General features: G+C 45.1%; 1 protein-coding gene across 1 annotated transcript in view; it reads left to right on the top strand.

Moving 5' to 3' along the window:
• The window catches only part of OLFM2 (olfactomedin 2), a 183133-nt gene that overhangs the window by 68174 nt on the left and 96012 nt on the right, over positions 1-18947 (top strand). The window lies entirely within an intron of this gene.

The raw sequence follows: 18947 nt of genomic DNA, 5'->3' as shown, positions 1-18947 counted from the left end.
TGGAACTGCCTTTGGAGGTCAGGCAGGTGTCAATACTGTGTTGCTTCTGGTGCCTCCTGAAAACAGCTCCATTCCAGTAAGCCTTCCTTAACTAACCTGCCATGGCTTTTATTGGCATTCTGGTTTTTTTTTTTTAAAGAATAAGTGTAATATGTTTTATTTTTATTTGTGTACTGTTTTATCTCTTATTGTTCACAGCTCCAGAATCTGTTTAGATGTGGAGTGGTATATAAATGTTGTAAATGAATACATCTATAAATTGTAGAGGCTGGTGAGCTCTACATTCATGATATGGCTCAGCCCTCTCCCATTCCCATGAGAGAGAAGTGAGAGGGCCTGCACCCCACCAAATATTTCAACACAAGCCCCCTCTTTTGGTTTCTCCTGCAATGTGTCAAAGAGTCCTTAATGGGGGTAGGGAGAGGTTACATGGCCTCCGGCGTAGACACTTTTCATATTCTTAATATGACTGTGTTAGAATTAGCAACAGCCATTAGTTAAAACCCACTGTATGGAGGGGGCGGGGGAAATAACTAGTTGGAAAGATACTAACTGGTTAATGCATGTAGGGAGTTGTGAGGCTGGTTTTGGTTTCAATTTTGCCTTCTTTACTTTTCCTGCTTTAGTTGTAGCAAGAAGATGCCTGTTGATATTAAGTAAATACTCTCTTTAAAGCTTGCCGTTGTCTTCTGTCTTAAGTGTGGTCAGACAAAACTTACTCTGCAACAGACTCCATAGTTTTAAACATATTCTAGATCAGGGGTGGGCAGAATGTCGGTCAGAATCGACTGGCTGATCTCTGAGTGGCTGGCAGTGGAGGCTGGTGGTGGGGCTGTGAATCCATTCTGGGTTTCAGTCAGAACTGTTCAGAACTCTAAAGGAGCTATCCAAGGTGCTGAACCTGCTTTGGAGTTCAGGCTGGTTCTTACTGAAACCCAGAGCAGATTCACAGCCCCACTGACGTGGGAGCCCCCAGCCCCCACTCCATCACAACATCAAGAGGAGTGTGGATTAAGGGTCTGTCACAGGCATGTAAGCAGCTGGTAGTCTATAAAAGTATCCTCCCCCCTTTCCCACTGTGGAATCCTTTTGGCATTGGAAATTGTTCCAGAGGAGCATATGGTGATGGAAATGAGGATAAACGCAGCTTCTTGACCTCCTGCCTGTCTCTCTCTCCAGTTGCCAATCTCAAGCCAGCCCTTTTCTCATTATAATGTAGCCGGCTTTTGACAGGCCGTGCCGACTTCAAGGCTTCTTCTCTGTCTGCCAGCCTCTTTCTTCCATGTCAGGCTGAGGGAAATGGTACAATGTGTTGCTGGCTCATGTGTTGCGGGGCGGGGTGGGGTGGGGTGCTTCAAGGAAGGAACAACCCACACAGAGCATATCTGTGATGCTGCATGCCTCAAAGGTTGCCCACAGTACTGAAATGAATGGGACTGGTGCCAGGCTGCTAACGGTGGTTTCCAGGTTGATTGGATATTTGGTCTGATTAGGTGGCGAAGGCAAACTTTTAACAGGCACAGCTGCAAGTTAAAGACACCCTTGTCTTATTTATTATCTTTGTGGCTGCTTTGGTTCTGGAAGATGCATAATTTGTTTGTTTAGGAGAGCCTCCTAGCAATGAGCTATAGTTTTTGTTTATTTAATACTTAACTGATCTTACACAAACAACCCCTTTTTATATACTGAAGGATGGATCCAGGATCTCCCTTCCATGAGAGATAGGGCTCTGATTGTAGAAGTTCCCTCCACTTGATTTTTAGGGAACCCTTCCTCCCCCCTCCCCCCACAGCTCATCCCATTCAGCAGGGTCTCCCATCTCTCATTATAGCATTTTCAGGGGCTGGAGAGACTGGGAAGGAGGGGGTGCGGAAGGACACTTCTGCCAACACAGTTGATCCAGTGTAAATTTGGATCCAACCCTGAGATTCTAGTATTATGCACATTTTAACTTTAATTCATGAATGGATTGGAAAATAGGTGACATATCAATGAGAATTTCTTATCAATCAGTAGCCCAGGTTCCGTGGTGTCTGTACAAAACTAGGGATGGTGCAGAAATTTGTTCAGTTTGCATTTTAATGAGAATTTATCAGATTTCACAATTTTGAACCAATACATGCACCAAAACTCAGTTACCCTTCTGAGTTTGCACTTCTCTGAATTTTGCAGTGGAGTTATCTGATATTTTTTCTTTTTAAAAAAATGCATACAAAAATGTGTGTGTTGGTGAAAAAAAGAGAGCATTATATTAGGAAAATTGCTTGCAAAAATGTGTACATTAGGCAAAATTGGATATAAAAATGTGTACAAATTTTCAGGCAAACATTTTCTTTAAAATTCTCAGTGTTTTGGATGTACTGAATTTAAGATTTAAAAAAGAAAGAAAGAGTAATGGAAACAAACTGAAATTGACAGATCTGTCCATCTCTGTGCAGAAGGAGGTAACATCTGAAATGGAGAATTGGGTTGGCAGGGTGGAGAAGAGGGTGCTTAATCCTTCCTGTGCCCCTGGATTCTCCCCTAAAAATGCTCCTTCTGGCTGTTCACTGTTCCCTCGGTCAGGCTTATCTCTAATTTTAGGGACACGGCTGGGGAAAATTGCTGTGGAGTGGGAAAGAGCAGAAAAGAGCCAGTAGCCAGGAGAAGGGTTAATTCCCCTGCCACCCGACCACTGATTCTCCCCTCCAGATATCCTCCGCCCATGTTAGCATTGGGAAGACCCTGTGTCTAGGGATATATGAGAAATTTGCTTTTACTTGAAAAAAATATGAGCATGCCCTGTTTGAAACTCTGAACGCAAGTGCAAGCATGTGTCCACCAAAAATATTTGTGAATTGTTGAACACCACAAGACATACTGATGGGCAACAATTTGGATGGCTTTAAAATGGGGTTAGACAAATTCCTGGAGGATAAAGCTATCAATGGCTGCCAGTCCTGATGGCTATATTACCTCCAGTATCAGAGGCAATATGCCTATGTACACCAGTTTCTGGGGAACATGGGCAGGAGGGTGCTGTTTCACTCATGTCCTGCTTTGTGTGTTTCCCATGGGCAGCTGGTTGGCCACTGTGTGAACAGAACACTGGATTAGATAGACCCTTGGTCTGATCCAGCACGGCTCTTCTTATGTTCTTATCTGCATGTGCTCACATTCGTCTTGTTCCTGATTCCCAGTTTGATTTGCTCAAATTTCTTCTGTGGACTGAATAGGCCCTGCTTTAGTCTATGGAGGAAAGTTGCACAAATTTGGGCAGACTTGCACAAATCTCCTGTTTGATCCCTGCTTGATTTGCACCAGTTTCCTGTTTGTGCAGAGGGTGCAGTGATCACAAATGGGAATCAAGCACAAGACGAGTGGTGAGACAACGCTCAGAGAATCCTGACAATCACAAACATCACTTGTTCGCCCTTCCCTACCTGTGTCTGCCTTGTAACGTATCGTTGTGCCCTGAATAGTTTGTAGTTGAAGCTTTGGGGAATGTGGTGTGTGTATAGCTTGTCGGTGTTATTAATGTAAAATTGGGGGGTGGCGGGAAGGGGTGCAGGTGATTTGGGCTATGATTCAAAAGGGTTGTGTGTGTTTTTGTTGCTAGTGACTGCTTGCCCTGAGGCCATGTGTGGTTTATACTCCAGAAAAGACTTGAATGTATGAAATTGCCATCTCTCCCTACAAAATATTTTTAAGATGCCACAGGGGGGAATTGGTGAGTTGCACACCTTTTGAAAGCAGCTGTGTTTTACTAGCAAAGGAACTTTCCTTAGAAAGGATGGTTTCCCTGTACTTAAGAGCCATGCTGGAATCATCAGAGGCATTTGGATTGCTTTTGTGTTAGAGGCAATGGTTATAGACAGACCCATTGTTCTTTGTGACTTTTGTATGCAGAGGACTCTGCATGCGCGTGCACACACACACACACACACACACACACACATACAAACCTGATTTGGAATTTAGTTATACCAGCTTGCAAGGGTGAAAGAAAGAATGTCTTTAATTCCTCAGCACCAGCAGGAAATTCTGATAAGCTAGCAATATGTGCAGTATGTAATTCATTTATTTCCTGGCCTCACTGCTTGGTATTAATAAAGAAATTCCAGTAACTGTTGTTGTAGTAGCAGACATTAGCGGTTTGCTTGGTTTGCAGTCCGCTCTTTCACATCAGGGTTCTATCACCACATTCTGCTGCATTTGGAGGCCTCAAGAAATAGGAGCTCAATGTATGTGCACTGGCTCCATTGTGTCTTCAGGTCACATCTGGTACTGTGAAAGTTCTGTTTGTATTGTCCTTGGCCATGATGGCTCATTCACCTCAAATGGTCGATACAAGGGGTGGAGGTTTCTTGGTGACATCATGGAGAGAGGGCAGCCATTCATCTCTGTTCACACAAACGTCTCCTGCAAACCTGCAGAATGGTGTTTCATTTTCAGAGCTGTGCCCTGCAGAGGAATAGGCATCCATTGGACTGAATGCAATGAAGGTGCTTCTCAGTTGGCTTCCCCATCTTGCACATATTAACATTTAGCTTCTCCCATCACTTGAATAAAAACCAAGGAGATGGCCCCATCCAGGGTTGATGTCAAGGGTAGGCATGGTCGGGCACATGTCCAGGGCCCATACATCAGCAGGGGCCCACTAACAAGACCCCGCTGAAGTTGCTCCTCTTCTTCACCATTGCACCCAGCTTGTTCACCTGCCTCTCATTCTGGTGACAGAGGTGGTGGTGAGAAGGAGGAGCAGTAGATGCCACTGCCTACTTGCTCATTGGCTCTCTGCCTGTCAAGAATGCAGGTGGATGAGGAGGAACAGCAGCTGATGACAAAGATGGTGAGAAGGTAGACCCCCTGAGGGAGGGGGCCCATGGATTCCAAAACCTGGAGCTAGGGCTGGCCCCATCTCTCAGTGCTTTCTTCCTTCTCCATCTCATGTCCAAGCTCCACATGTTCAATTCTCCTGCCACTATCACTGAGCTGTATGTTTGTGCAGGGACTGCTATGCACAGGGCACAGACCACATCATGCCCCATGTCTGTTGTGGGGGCAGCCGTTTGCCCAGGACAACCCCATGTGGCAGCGGACAGTGGGTCAGACGCAGCATCCACCAGTGGTGGGTATGACCAGAGTTGGCAGTGGGCAGGACTCCCTATCCCTCCGTTCTCTGTTGCTCATGCATGCACACATGCATCCAGCCAGGCTTACCCCACCCTGCTCCACTACTTATGTTTCCTAGAGCTGCTGGAGAACACTGCAGGGAGTGGGATTGTGTTGGAGAGGAGGCATGATGGAATGGCCCTTCCTGCATGCCATCCTCCACCTCACAATGGTGCACCTCACAACCTGCCAGGGCTGGATAGAGCCCAATTTCTGTAGGGAAGATGGCAGATGGGAAGGGTCATTTCTGCCCCCCAGCTCCCCAGTAGAATCCCACTTCCCTCAGCCCACTGAAGGGCTAAGTGGTGGGCTTGTGGCAGGGGTCAGGGGAGCTGAACTGAAAGCCTCTGAGGGTTTCATGCAGGCCATGGGTTGCCCACTTGGGCCTGTATGTGGCTGTATATTTAAAGCAGGGGTGCACTTCAGATTCAGGCCAAATCCAGCCTGCCTAGGGCCCTAGTCTGACTCTCTGGCCCTTGACCACTGATTGTCTGGTGGCTTCCCAGCTTTTATATAGTTTCTTTCCCCATTCCAAAGGTTGAAATGTCTCTCTTAAGACTTAGTTACTGGCACTAATAGCTCTAAGGTACAATATGCTGGTATTTTTGGCTCCACCCCTTTGCCTTCAGCCCTGCCCTCCACTGGACTGCCCCCCCAATCTTCTTTGAAATGGAATTCAGCCTTTGTGCTGAAAGAGGTTCAACACCTCTGATTTAAAGTCTTACATACCATAAACCAACCAAGCAATACAATCTTCTGTAGGGCTAAATTATACACTTTAAGAATGTAAGAGCATAAGAGCCATGCTGGATCAGACCAAGGGTCCATCTAGTCCAGCATTCTGTTCACACAGTGGCCAACCAGCTGCCCATGGGAAGCCCACAAGCCAGACGAGCGCAACAGCACCCTCCCACCCATGTTCTGCAGCAACTGGTGTACATAGGCTCACTGCCTCTGGTACTGGAGGCAGCACATAGCCATCAAGACTAGTAGCCATTGATAGCCTTTTCCTCCAGGAATTTGTCCAGCCCCCTTTAAAGCTATCCAGATTGGTGCCTATCACTACATCTTGTAGTAGCAAATTCCACAGTTTAACCCTGCACTGTGTGAAGAGGTCCTTCCTTTTATCTGTCCTGAATCTCCCACCAATCAGCTTCATGGGACGACCCCACTGGGTTCTAGTATTTTGAGAGAGGGAGAAAAACGTCTCTCTATCCACATTCTCCACACCATACATAATTTTGTAGACCTCTATCATGTCTCCCCTTACCCGCCTTTTGTCCAAGCTAAACAATCCCAGCTGTTGTAACCTTCTCTCATAGGGGAGATGCTCCAGCCCCTTGATCATTTTAGTTGCCCTGTCAATCTCATGTTCTCCAAGTAGTGAGAGGATGGCTGAGAAAGTTAATATTGCATATATTTCAACTTTTTATCAATAATTCCATGAAAAGAAAACAGGGCTACTTGCATTATGGCACTACCACCTTTGATGTAAATTACTTTCTCTGCTTTAATTATATTTTTACCCCACCAAGGATCTCAAGGTGGTGTACATAGAAATGTGTTTCCCTCTCCTTTCATCCTACCAACAAAACTATGAAGTAGCTTGGGCTGAGAGATTGTGATGAACCAGAGGTCACCCAGTGAGCTTCATGGCTGAGCAGGGATTTGAATCCCCGTCTCCCTAGTTCTAATCCAACACTCTTAACTGCTACATCGTCCTGGCACTCACTGGTGCCTTTTGAAGGAACGTGAGCAATTTTGCTGCATCCTCCGTAATTGGTAGGTACCGAGTATGAGAGCAGGAAACAGAATCACCACAGCTGCAGTGTCAAAAAAAAAAATAACAACCCGAGGGGTGGGGGAGAAGAGCTTTACTCTAATTCACAACAAAAGCAATATTTCCTGCCTCCGCTGACGTGTCTGAGAGAACAGCGAGAACATATTGCCAATTTTTGACAAATGCCCCTTCTGCAGAGTGTCCATGCTCCTGCAGTAAAATCCACATCCAGCATTAGCATATGTGAAATAAATGTCCCTAAAAAGACAGTTTAAAGAATAAATGTCTGTCTGGCTCTGTTTGTGGAACAGTTTCTGCATATAGGGGAGAACTTCAGTGGGCATGCGCTGTCTAAGAATTCCAGAGGATACATTTGACTTTGCAATGCTAGGCTAGGCTAGGAACAGGGGAAGCAGGGATGTTCAAGCTCCCCAAGAATTTTCTGAACTTCAATTTGAACCTTGGGTCAGCTCACTCCCATTTTCATTTGCGACAAGTGTTTTGATTCATGCGAATGGGGGAAGTGTGCGTTTCTGTGCACATTTTTCAAAAGTGTGCACTTTCCCCCATTGACTAAAGTGTAAACGTGTGTTCTGTTTTTGTTTTTTTAAATCAAATTTCAAAGTGTGCATTTTTTTGAAGACATGTGCCTTATTTCAAACATGATCGCAAGTTTGGGAACGCGAATATTGTTTGAAAAAATAAACTCCTGTTCATTCACAGTTGCGGATGGGGCGAGTTCGAATGCTTTGCAAACTGAATTGAAATTCTCATACATCCCTATGATAGGGTTTCATGCATTTGAAATAGGGTTGTTAGAGAATCACATTTCAGTGTGCAAAGCATCCGAACTTGCCCCATCCAAAGCTCTGAATGCAAGCGCAAGCATGTGTCCGCCCAAAATATTCTCAAATTGCCGATCGTGCAGTTGCATTTGTCTCGTTCCCGATTCTCAGTTCAATTTATGCAAATTTCCTCCGTAAACTGAATCAGCCCCAATTTAGTCTATGGAGGAAATTTGCGTGGATCTCCCATTCAGTTGCTGATTGATATGTGCAAGTTTCCCATTTGTGCAAAGCGAGCAGCAATCACAAACATGAACAGAAATCAGGCACAAGACAAATAGCGAAACGATGTTCAGAGAATCCTAGTTTGGAGATTCGTAGTGAATGTTGCTCATTTGCCCATCCCTAATTTGCCTTTTTTTGGCTGAGGAGCGGGATAAAAATACAATAAATAAATATAAAATAAATAATTTGAAGGCATGTAGGCAGGGGTCATCTGCATGTTTGGCTAGCCCTGCTTAACTGTGCCCACTGCCATCTTCATGTTTGGCATTTGTATTTAACCTGATTGCCCCAGAATCTGCACCCCCCCACCCGCATTCTTGTGTGAAACATAGGGATGGAGAAATCTGTCTGTTTTTGCTTTCTAGAATATTTGCATTTGTCCAAGTGCAAGTTCGTTCCATCCTGTTCCTGCATCAGTTTTCAATTTTCTTTTAAAGTTCACTTGAAAATTCTTACTGCTTTTTGTGTTCATAAAAATTCATATGGTTTTTCATATGCCACTTTCCCAAATGTACACATTCCTTTGTATGCAATTTCCCCTAATGTACACATTTTTTGGATTGGAGAACTGCATCGCAACATTCAGAGATGTGCGAAAATTGAAGGATAATTGCATTCTGGTTCATGTATTATAGGGATAGGCTGTGTGGGGACCCTGCACACCACTGCACCCCCCAGATAATTGTCTTGATGCCTACCAAGTTGCCCTGCCTCTCCCAATTCTTCTTCTTCAAAAAAAAATCAACACATTTTCTAACTGGCAACGGGGATTGCTGTCAAATGGGTTTCTGTTGGTGCTGAAAACTGTGGGTTCAAATGAATTATTTAGTGTGTTGGGGCTCAGACCCCGTCTCTGCCTTGGACTTCATCTTTGAGCAAGTTCCTTGTCCTTTGCCATGCCTCCCATGTCAGCCATTTCATGGTGGTGTCCAGGACAGTTTCTCAAATTGCCAAATGTGCTCACAGCCCAAAAAGATTGCCTACCCTGGTGCATTAGTTTGGGAAGTGTGGATTAGATTGGTTCATGTTGAAATGCGAACTGAACTAATCTCACTCCCATCACTAATGAAGAAGCCCTACACGCGTATGTCCCTATTACATGGCCAAAGCATGTGCAATGGATTCTGATGGAACCCCATGATCCCCTCACATGTGTCTACTGTGTAAGAAGGTTCATTGGAGCCCTTCATACCAACTGGTAGTAGCCAAGAGTGTGAACTGGGAAGACTGTGCTTCAAATCTTGGTTCAGCCACAAACTGCTAAGATAGCCTTAGGCAAGCCATATTTAGTCTCAACTCCACATGGGTAATACATCTGTATTATTCCCTCCATTGGGTTACTAATAGTGGCCTACCTTCCAAGGCTGTTGTAAGGAATACTGAGAGAGTATGTGGACTTCTCTGTGTGTTCTTGGGAAAAGTGCTTCATCACTGATGCACTTTCTTAACTTCGCATATATGCTCATGGGGTCTGAGCTGACCGTGACTGACCAGGAAAGGAATCTTGGAGCTGTGGTGGATAGTTCAATAAAAATGTTGACCCAGTGTGTGACTGCTGGGAAAATGGCAAATTCTGTGTTGGAGATCATTAGGAAAGGACTCAAAGACAAAACTGCCGATAACCATTATGGCTTAATACAGACATGAGCTGCTGCTCTTTACGATTGCAACCCACTTGTTCACCTGCCGCTCACTCTGGCCTAGACAACAGTGGTGGTGAGAAGGAGGAGCAGGAGATGCCGCCACTGATTTGCTCCCTGGCTCTCTGCCTGTCAAGCAAGCAAGCAAGCAGTAGCAATGGCAAGAAAGAGAATCGGGAGCAAAAGCAACCACAGCAGCTGGTAACAATGGTGATGAGAAGGTAGGCTCACTGAAGGAGGGGCCCATTGAGTGTGCCTTGCCCAAAGGGTCTCAAAAGCCTGGAGGTGCAGAGAGGAAAGGAAGAAGCTGGCCAGAAGCTGACATAACTACTAAATTCGGCTTTTAAAAAACTGCAGGCAGGCAAGGAGCAATAGACACCAGACACACACCTTGGTGGTGAAAGGGAGAATCTCTATATTCATTTGCAATGGCTGGGGGGTTGCTGGATAGGGGGTTGGACTCGATGGTCTTATAGGCCCCTTCCAACCCTACTATTCTATGAAAAGAAAGAGCATGGAGCACAGCAAAAATGTGCATATTTTGGGTCAGCACACAGCGCTGGTCAGCAGCAGCTTGAGTGGGAAAAACAATACAAAATGCAGGGAAGTTCTGCCTGTGTTAAGCCACCTTGTTGTTAAGCTGCCTCATGTGTGTCTCTGTGTTAAATTTTTCTAACTTTGTTCTCGGTGCTTTTGCTTCTGTCTTCACAAATATGGAAGTGTGAAAACCCCTCCTTTGCACAACACATAACTATTGAAACCTATTATTCACACAACCTACTTCAATACTCCACAGCAAATGATACACTATAGCCCCAAATTGGGTTGGTTTGTTCTCCCCACCTTCCCCAGTAAGCCATTACTTTTTTCACGACAAAAAAGGAAAATAAATAAAAGACATTTCAAGGCTCCGAGTGTGTTTTCTTTTTTTTCATGGTTAGACATGAAATATTTATTAAAGCAAGGTGTTGGGTTTTTTTTTAAAAAAACCTTTCACTGTAAATGCAAAGACTGCATTTGTTTCACCATTATGTAAAGTTGCACGGTTTTAGAAATCGCTGCCAGAAGTGTGGATCTTTGAGAAGGGGGTATTGGGCACCAGTCTTTTTTGTTTTGGAATGACCCACCCACCTTTTAAAAACGAAACTAAACAATGGTTGTGATTAGGGATGTAGAAATTGTGTAAAACCCATCTGCATTTCGCAGATTGCCAGGTGTCTTTTGTTCCATTGTCCGTTCATTGATGGAGTTGGAGTTTTTTTTCCAATTTCTTGAATTTGCACTTGTGAAAATATACAACCCACCAAGCATAAATCCCCCCCATGCACATTTTCATGCTTTAGCCTATGGGAGAAATGCACATTTTTGGCCGGTGTTTTTTATTTCATGAATTTTTCTGACAAAATTTGTGTAAAATTCCAGAAAGTAAAAAACTGGTCTACAAGTCCTGCGGAATCTGTGCGACTCGGGAAAAGCCGGCCTGCTGCAGAAGAGGGCACCAAAAAAAAGAGCACCAATTTGTATACGCTAATTTATATGTAAAGTTGCAAATTTAGAAACAATAACTATAATTTAAATAGAAATGTAGTACATCTCACCATAGCATTGACGACTGTGCCCGGGTGACTTGTGTACATGCTTGTTCAGCCTGCTGTCCAGGTGCTAAGTGGTGATGGGCAACAGATCTTATGGTTCTTTATCTTTAAACCAAAATTGGACTGGGCAGCCCTTTAAACAGAGGATGCCTTCAAATAAAGGATGGTCTTTCAGCAGCCCTTCACACACAGGTCTGTTTTCTGTAGAAGAGGACACCTGGCCACTCTACAGACCCAATGCAAGGGGAGGGGAAATTGCTGACAAAACCCTTCTCTCCCCCCCCCCTTTCCACCAATGGGATCTTCTGCTGGTTCTGCCCCTTCCATTTGGTGAGGCCTAGTTAGGATCCAAGCCTATCAATTAAATACTTGCATTCCTAAATATAAGAATGGAAGAGAAGGAGAAGAAAGACATGATCAAGGGAAGGACATTTTCTGTCTTTTTTCTCTCCGTCCTTGGGCCACACTTCTTCACCCCCAATCTGACAATTTTATTTATTACATATTATAAGTGATATACGTGGTTTCCTCTGTTCTATTCTCACAGCAGCCCTGTGAGGTAGGCTGAGAGCTGGTGACTAGCTCAAGGCCACTAAATTAGCTTCACAGTTGAAGGGATTTGAAACTGGGTCTCCACAGGCCTAGATGACACTTCAGTCCAATTGGATGCCCTCCAGGTGTGTTGGATCACAACTTCCACCAGCCAGCATGGAAATCAAGCAGCCTGGTGGAAAAGGAATGGAGTCAGGGCTGTCTCCCGTTTTTGACGGCCCTTGGACAAGACACCCCAAAGGGCCCCCTCCATCAGTAAATCTACCTTCCCATTGCCGTTGTCACCTGGTGTTATTGCTCCTCATCCTTTCCTTCATCATTGCTTGCTTGACAGGCAGAGAGCCAGGAGTAAGTAGGCAGTGGCATCTACTGCTCATTCTCACCAGCACTGTTGTCTGTGCCAGAGAGAGAGGCAGGTGAACAAGCAGGCTGCAAGGGTGAAGAGGAGGAGCAGGTCCAGGGGTTCTTCTCAATGGGCCCCCTGCTTGTTGTGAGGCCTTGGCAGGTGCCCAACCATGCCTACTCTTGATGCCACACCTGAATGGAATGATCCCTCCCTCCCTCTACCACCCCACCATGCTCAGTGGGGAGGAAAGAGCTTCACTTCTGCTGTGGCCAACATGGAAACCAAGCAGTTTGGTGGAGGAGGGATGGAGTGATTCATCTCTCCTCCAGAAGCCTACTCACTTGCCTGGATGGAATTTCTCGCACTCACCCGCACGGAATTCCTTGTCGCCTGTGGTGATCAGGTGGGAGGTTAAAGGGCTGCATTACATGTTCAAAATAGTGATAAAATACTATTAACACTCTGACACACACAATGCATCGTTCTATGAACTCACAATGTGTTCCTTATTTTGGAGCTCCTCAGGTGGCAACCCTTTTCTCTCTGTAGTTTGTTTAATGTAGTTCATCCAATATGAAATATGAAACGTTAAGAGGTTTACTGTAATCATCTTAAAAATGATTGTGCAGCAGCAGTTTTGAAAGAATGTGGCACCACCTCTAATCCAAATTGGTATGTGGGAAGAGGTGGGGGCAACACAGGCTGCATTTAGCTCTGCTTTTATGATTCAATAAACAAAAAACCTTCCAGTTAAATATGTTGTGTTAAGGGCTTTCCATGTTCACTCAGGCTCCAAAGTTCCAGGAAATTACTGCTGTTAAGGGCCATGCCATTAACAGATGTGTTGTTTAGGCAATATGCACATGGTACGGTATCCTATGCTGTGGTTGGTTCCAGCTTTACCACTACCTTGCTGCTGGGTGGCTGTCACTGGCAGAGTGGTGGACCCAAGTCCCAGATTTGTCTGTTTGCTAGAGTAGACACAAGGAGTCTATGCAACTGAAGCTATCATGCAACTGAAGCTACCATTACACGTTCCCAACTGGCAACCAATACCATCCACACAGAATGATACAATTAAGAACATAAGAGCCCTGCTGGATCAGACCCAGGATCCATCTAGTCCAGCATTCTGTTCACACAGTGGCCAACCAACTGCCCATGGGAAACCCGCAAGCAGGACATGAATGCAACAGCACCCTCCCACCCATGTTCCCCAGCAACTGGGGTACATAAGCATACTGTCTCTGATACTGGAGGTAGCATAGAGCCATCAGGACTAGTAGCCACTGACAGCCTTCTCCAGGAATTCATCCAATCCCCTCTTAAAGCCATCCAAACTGGTGGATGTCTTGTGGTAGTGAATTCCATAGTTTAAATATGCACTGTGTGAAGAAGTCCTTCCTTTGATCTGTCCTAAATCCAATCTGAATTGGAAGGGACCTTGGAGGTTATGTAGCCCAACTCCCTGCCACAGGTAAAGCATTTTGAAGCATCTTTCCTTTTACACCATTGAGGATGCAATACTATACTGACTTACCCAGGAGTAAGCCACACTAAACTCAGTGGGGCTTACTACTGAGTGGAAATGTATAGAATTGCACTTTAAGTGAGAGAATACTACTGCCAGCACAAAATCATGCATGGAGGCAGTGTGATGTGATCTCATAGATGTCATAGAATCATAGGGTTGGAAGGGGCCTACAAGACCATTGAGTCCAACTCCTGCCCGATGCAGACAAATGGAAAGCCCCATTCATCCTCTCTGTGCCTCTTTGTACAAGTTCACCATTCCTGCTTAGCTATTTCCAACTGCAACTTCCACAACCATGACAGATAGAAACCTTATTTTTAAAGACCCAGATTTGTAGGACACCGGTCTGTACTTGCAGGAGCACACCCTGCACTTGAGGAGCATGCCCAAAGGTGTGCATTACACACGCATACAGCTCTGAGGATGTGAACTCTTCAGCTGGTGTTTGGTCCAACTCAAATTGGAGAGTGGGGGATGTGGTGAGGAGTTATGGGCTGGTTATGGCTTAGTAGTGAGATGGCATCGTTTACTGATTCGCACTAATATGCGCTGAGTGTAAATTATGGGCTGGTTGTGATACCACATCCAGAAGGAGAGAATGTTAGACTGGCTAACAAGGGTCTGACCTAGTTTGCATTCTCTGCCCACCCTCTGCACCCCTCCCCCCACTGAGGGCGGCTCCTTCTGCTCTGTTTCCCAAGAGGCTTTCTCTGATTTTCTTGCATGAAGGGATGGGTGGGTGGAAAGGAAGGATCAATGAACCCTTAGACTACATGGCTGTTTTTTGTCTGCATAAGAGAAGAGTTTTATTGGGCTTTCTTTCTCTCTCTGTTTTCTGCCTCCCTCACTCCCTGCCTCCAATTCCTTAGCAGACGCCTTTTTAAGAAACAGAATTTGCGGGGGGGGGGGGATGGGGTGGTGGAGAAGACAGCCAAGTGGCCAATGAAGCATCACAACAGAACAGGAGAGGACAGAATAGGTCACGCCACAACTCATTACATGCGTTCGGCATGTCCCAGGGCAAGTGGGAGCTAAAAATAGCCTTTGCAGCACCATATTTACTTAGCAAACAGAACCGAGGCAATTTTAGAAACGTTCCCATTTGTGTGTGGGTTGGGAAGGGGGAGGTGGCCTTGTGGGCATCACCTCATTCCAGAAAGAGGAAAATGGGTTGAGCAGTGCCAGCGACTGTGACAGGTGGCACTCTCGTAGCCGTTCCATGCCCCTAAAGCACTCAAGCAGTCAGGAAGGTTTAGTGACTGAGCAGCACTGTGCCAGAGGGTTTTCTCCTCCTTGGAGCCATTAAACACTGTTATTCTGCAATAATCACAGTTCCTGTGCAGTTCCCAGAATCCCCTGCCCACATATTTCCAAGTGTCATTTCCACAACCATGAGGGATAGATTGTTTTTCTCCTTAAAGAACAAAACGTGAGATTCATATGACACCGCTCTGTACTTGGGCAAATGTGTGATGGTCTACCAGTTCCCAGCAGTCCATCCCACTCTCCCAACATTCTGTCACATGCCAGTGCGACCAAGAAACAGAACCCAGGATAGAACCATGTAAATAATAATAATAAAAAGTCAGGCTTTATTCATAACAGTTGACGTCAGCAGAGGCAGGGAACCTCTATAGTTTCCACCTTAGTAATGCATCTCTTTATTGTTTCCCATATAAATGAATATTTGTCATTAATTCCTGGGTGGTGGGGGAAAGGAAAGCCCTGTACTCAGTGACAATGTTACAATTGTTTTTGTTCAGCTGTTAAGTCGTGTCCGACTCTTCGTGACCCCATGGACCATAGCACGCCAGGCCTTCCTGTCCTCCGCTCTCTCCCGGAGTGTGCTCAAGTTCATATTCATAATGTTACAATTACCCTTCACTAATTGAGGGCCTAAACAGAGATGTGCATGCATGCTCTAGGTTTTCAAGTAATACATCGCCCTCCCCCTGCATATATCCCACTCATCATAACACACATTTTGCTAAAGCGTTTTTGTTTGTTTGTTTATTTATTTATTGCATCTATACACCGCCTTTTTTCCCTCTTGCAAGGAACCCAAGGCGGCTTACATTATCCTCCTCCTCCTCCATTTTATCCTCACAACAACAACCCTGTGAGGTGGGTTGGGCTGAGAGTGTGTGACTGGCCCAAAGTCACCCAGTGAGCTTCCATGGCCGAGTGGGGACTAGAACCTGGATCTCCCAGCTCCTAGTCCAACACTCTTGCCACTACACCACACTGGCTCTCATTGGTTATCTAGATATTCAGTGGGCTGGGTGCATTTGTGAATGAGCCCCATTCATTTTAATTTTCATTTGTTATAGAATGAATGCCAGCAGTAACAAATGGGTATGAATGGGGTTTCATTATCCCATTCACACTCATTCACAGGCTGGCCCTACCATTAGGGAGAGTGAGGCAGCTGCCTCAGGCAGCAGATTCTGGCAGGGGCGCAGTAATGAGGTATTGGAGGACAGAGCTGTGGGTGCAGCTGTCTGGGCGCAACTCTAAAGAAGGTTGCTGTTCCACTGATAGAGCTGAAGCAAAACTCAGCTACCACTTTAGCTGGTTCCTGAGTGTGTTACGGGAGGGAGGGGCACCATTTTATCCTTTTCCGCAGGCAGCAAAATATCTTTTGCCAGCCCTGCCCATTCATCACTGATTGGGGGGAAGTATCTTTTCTGGTGATAGCAGAGCTGATCACAGCAGCTGTCTCCGGGATACTGCCATTTTATTTTCCCAGAATGCCCTAGACTTTGTGCTATTCAAGGGCATTCTGCAGGGAGGGGGAATGGCATCCACCAGCTGTCATTCTTTGTGTCAGCCACTACTTTTCTCTCCAGAATGCCCTGAAGCAACATAATGTCTGGGGCATTCTAGGAAGATAAAACGGAGGCTGCCAGGAGGTGATCACTGAAATCTGCTTTGCTGCTGCTGTTGCTGCTACAGGTGGCAGCAAAATAAATAAATAAATAAATTGGAGAATTTTTAAAAAGAGAAATAAAAATAAATGGAACAAGACAACTCTGAATTTAATGAAGGAATAACAAATGTAACATGCTATTAATGAATGAGTAATGAAATGAATGAGGTCTTTAATTATGGAAACAGATGGAATTATGAGAGAGAGAAATAAAATGGCAAACCCCCACTAACCAAGAGGTATCCTTGTTTAATTGCAAGAAGCATATTAACATAACTGAATAACTGATGTTGGCATGTGTTTTTTCAAAATTCCCAGACTTCCCTTTATGCCACAGTTGTGCAAGTCTGGGCGAGTGGGAAGTATGTATAGGCAGCAGTACATCATTAGTCTAATAGTTCAGCCAGTCAGCAAATACATACAGAGGTACCACGTGTGATGTGGGTGGTTGTGAAGCTAAGGAAGATGAGTGAGCCAAATGGCACATCCTTTCACAGGCCTTTTCATTGGAGGAGGCTGGCATCTCCACTCCCCTCTGTTTCTCCTTCAGAGAAAATTGACAAGGAGGAGGCTTAAGAGCTCTAATTTCATTTCTAAGGCTTTGTTTAGAACTTGGGGCTCTCTACATGTTTGGACCTACAATTCCCAGGATCCCTCATTGGTAACTATGCTGGATAGGGCTGATGGGAGTTGTAGGCCAAAACATCTGGAGGGCCACAGGTTGCTCACACCTGGTTTAGAGTTGGGGCTGATATATTCATTTCAATCTCAGTTGCCCTTCTGGCAAAATCACATGGTCTGAAAGCCAATTAATATAGTTCATGATGTTTACGCCTTCCAGTGTGCTAGATGAGCACTGAATGTATTTTTTAAAATGAATATTATTATGGTTACCTATTACATTTATATCTTGTCATTCTGCCAAAAAGATCAAGGTGACATGATGGCATAGGCGCCCGATTCCATCTGGGAATCTGGTGGAACTGCCCCTGCCCACACCCCTGAGCCCCGCTCGCCAAGCCCCTAACCCTGCTCGCCCCCTGCCAGCACTCGGCAAATGGCCTGCACCTACCCTGGTGCTTTGTCGAGCTTCACGGTCGCCATTTTTTGAGAAATAAAATGGCTATCGCAAAATTGGGCATATTTGCGTATGCATGAAAATGCACATTTTGCGAATGCTCATATTTGCATATGCGTGAAAATGTGCATTTTGTGAAATGTGCATTTTCGCACATGTGCAAATACACACATTCGCAAAAAATTGCAATTCCGCGCATACGCAAATATGCCCAATTTTGCAATCGCCATTTTATTTCTCAAAAAATGGTGACCGTGGAACTCAGTGAGGCCAATGGAGTGAGTGCGAGCTGCTCAATGAGGGTGGGAGGAGCTTGAGCACAGACCAGCAAGCAGGGGCAGGGGCTGGGCGGGCACCCTGAGAATCCAGACGGGGATGGGTTAACACATCCCTAGGTGACATTCATGGGAAAGAGCCTGTTTCATCCTCAGAACACACCCTGTTGAGGTATCATAGGTTAAAAAATGGTGACTGGCCCAAGGTCACAAAGAAGGATGGCCACTCACACAGCATCCAAAAAGAGGGTGAAAGGGGATTTGCATGTGCTAATTTACATGTTGAACTGCAAATTTAGAAATAATTTAAATAGAAATTTGTTTATTTATTAATGGTTTTATATCCCACCTTTTTTTCTCTTGCAAAGAGCCCAAGGCAGCTTACATAGTTCTACTCCTCTCTGCTTTATCCTCACAAACACCCTGTGAAGTAGGTTGGGCTGAGAGTCAGTGACTGGCAGAGTGCGGGCTAGAACTTGGATCTGCCCAGTAGGGACGTCAGAGAAATCCATGACAAAATCAAATGAGTTCTGATTTCTATGAATCTGACCCATAGATTCTGCAGCAGACTGGCTTTTTCTGAGTTGCATGGATTCTGGAAACTTAAAAAAAAAAAATTTCTGGAATTGTATGCATATTTAGTCGCAGAAAAATAGGTAATCTTTAAAAAAGCACTGGATGAAAATGCACATTCCCCCATAGGCTAAAGCATGAAAGTGCACATTTGCGGGGGGGAGTTGCGCATCTGGGGCAGGATTTGTGCATTTTCACAAGGTCAAATTTCTGCAGATGTGAATTTGCACACATTCAGGAAGTTGGAGAAGATCTGATTCCATCAATGAGCAGGCGATGGAACAAAAGGCACCTGACAACCCACAAAATGCAGACGGGATGGATTTTAGAAAATCTGTACAATCCTACTGCTGAGTCCCAGTCCAGCACTCCAACCACTATGCCACACTGAAATAACAATACATCTCCACCTTGAGTGTCG

This window comes from Heloderma suspectum, chromosome 2 (genome assembly GCF_057233095.1).
Source record: "Heloderma suspectum isolate Gila_16-S chromosome 2, 16-S_ref, whole genome shotgun sequence".
NCBI lineage: Eukaryota > Metazoa > Chordata > Lepidosauria > Squamata > Helodermatidae > Heloderma > Heloderma suspectum.
This window is presented reverse-complemented; position numbering and strand designations above follow the sequence as displayed.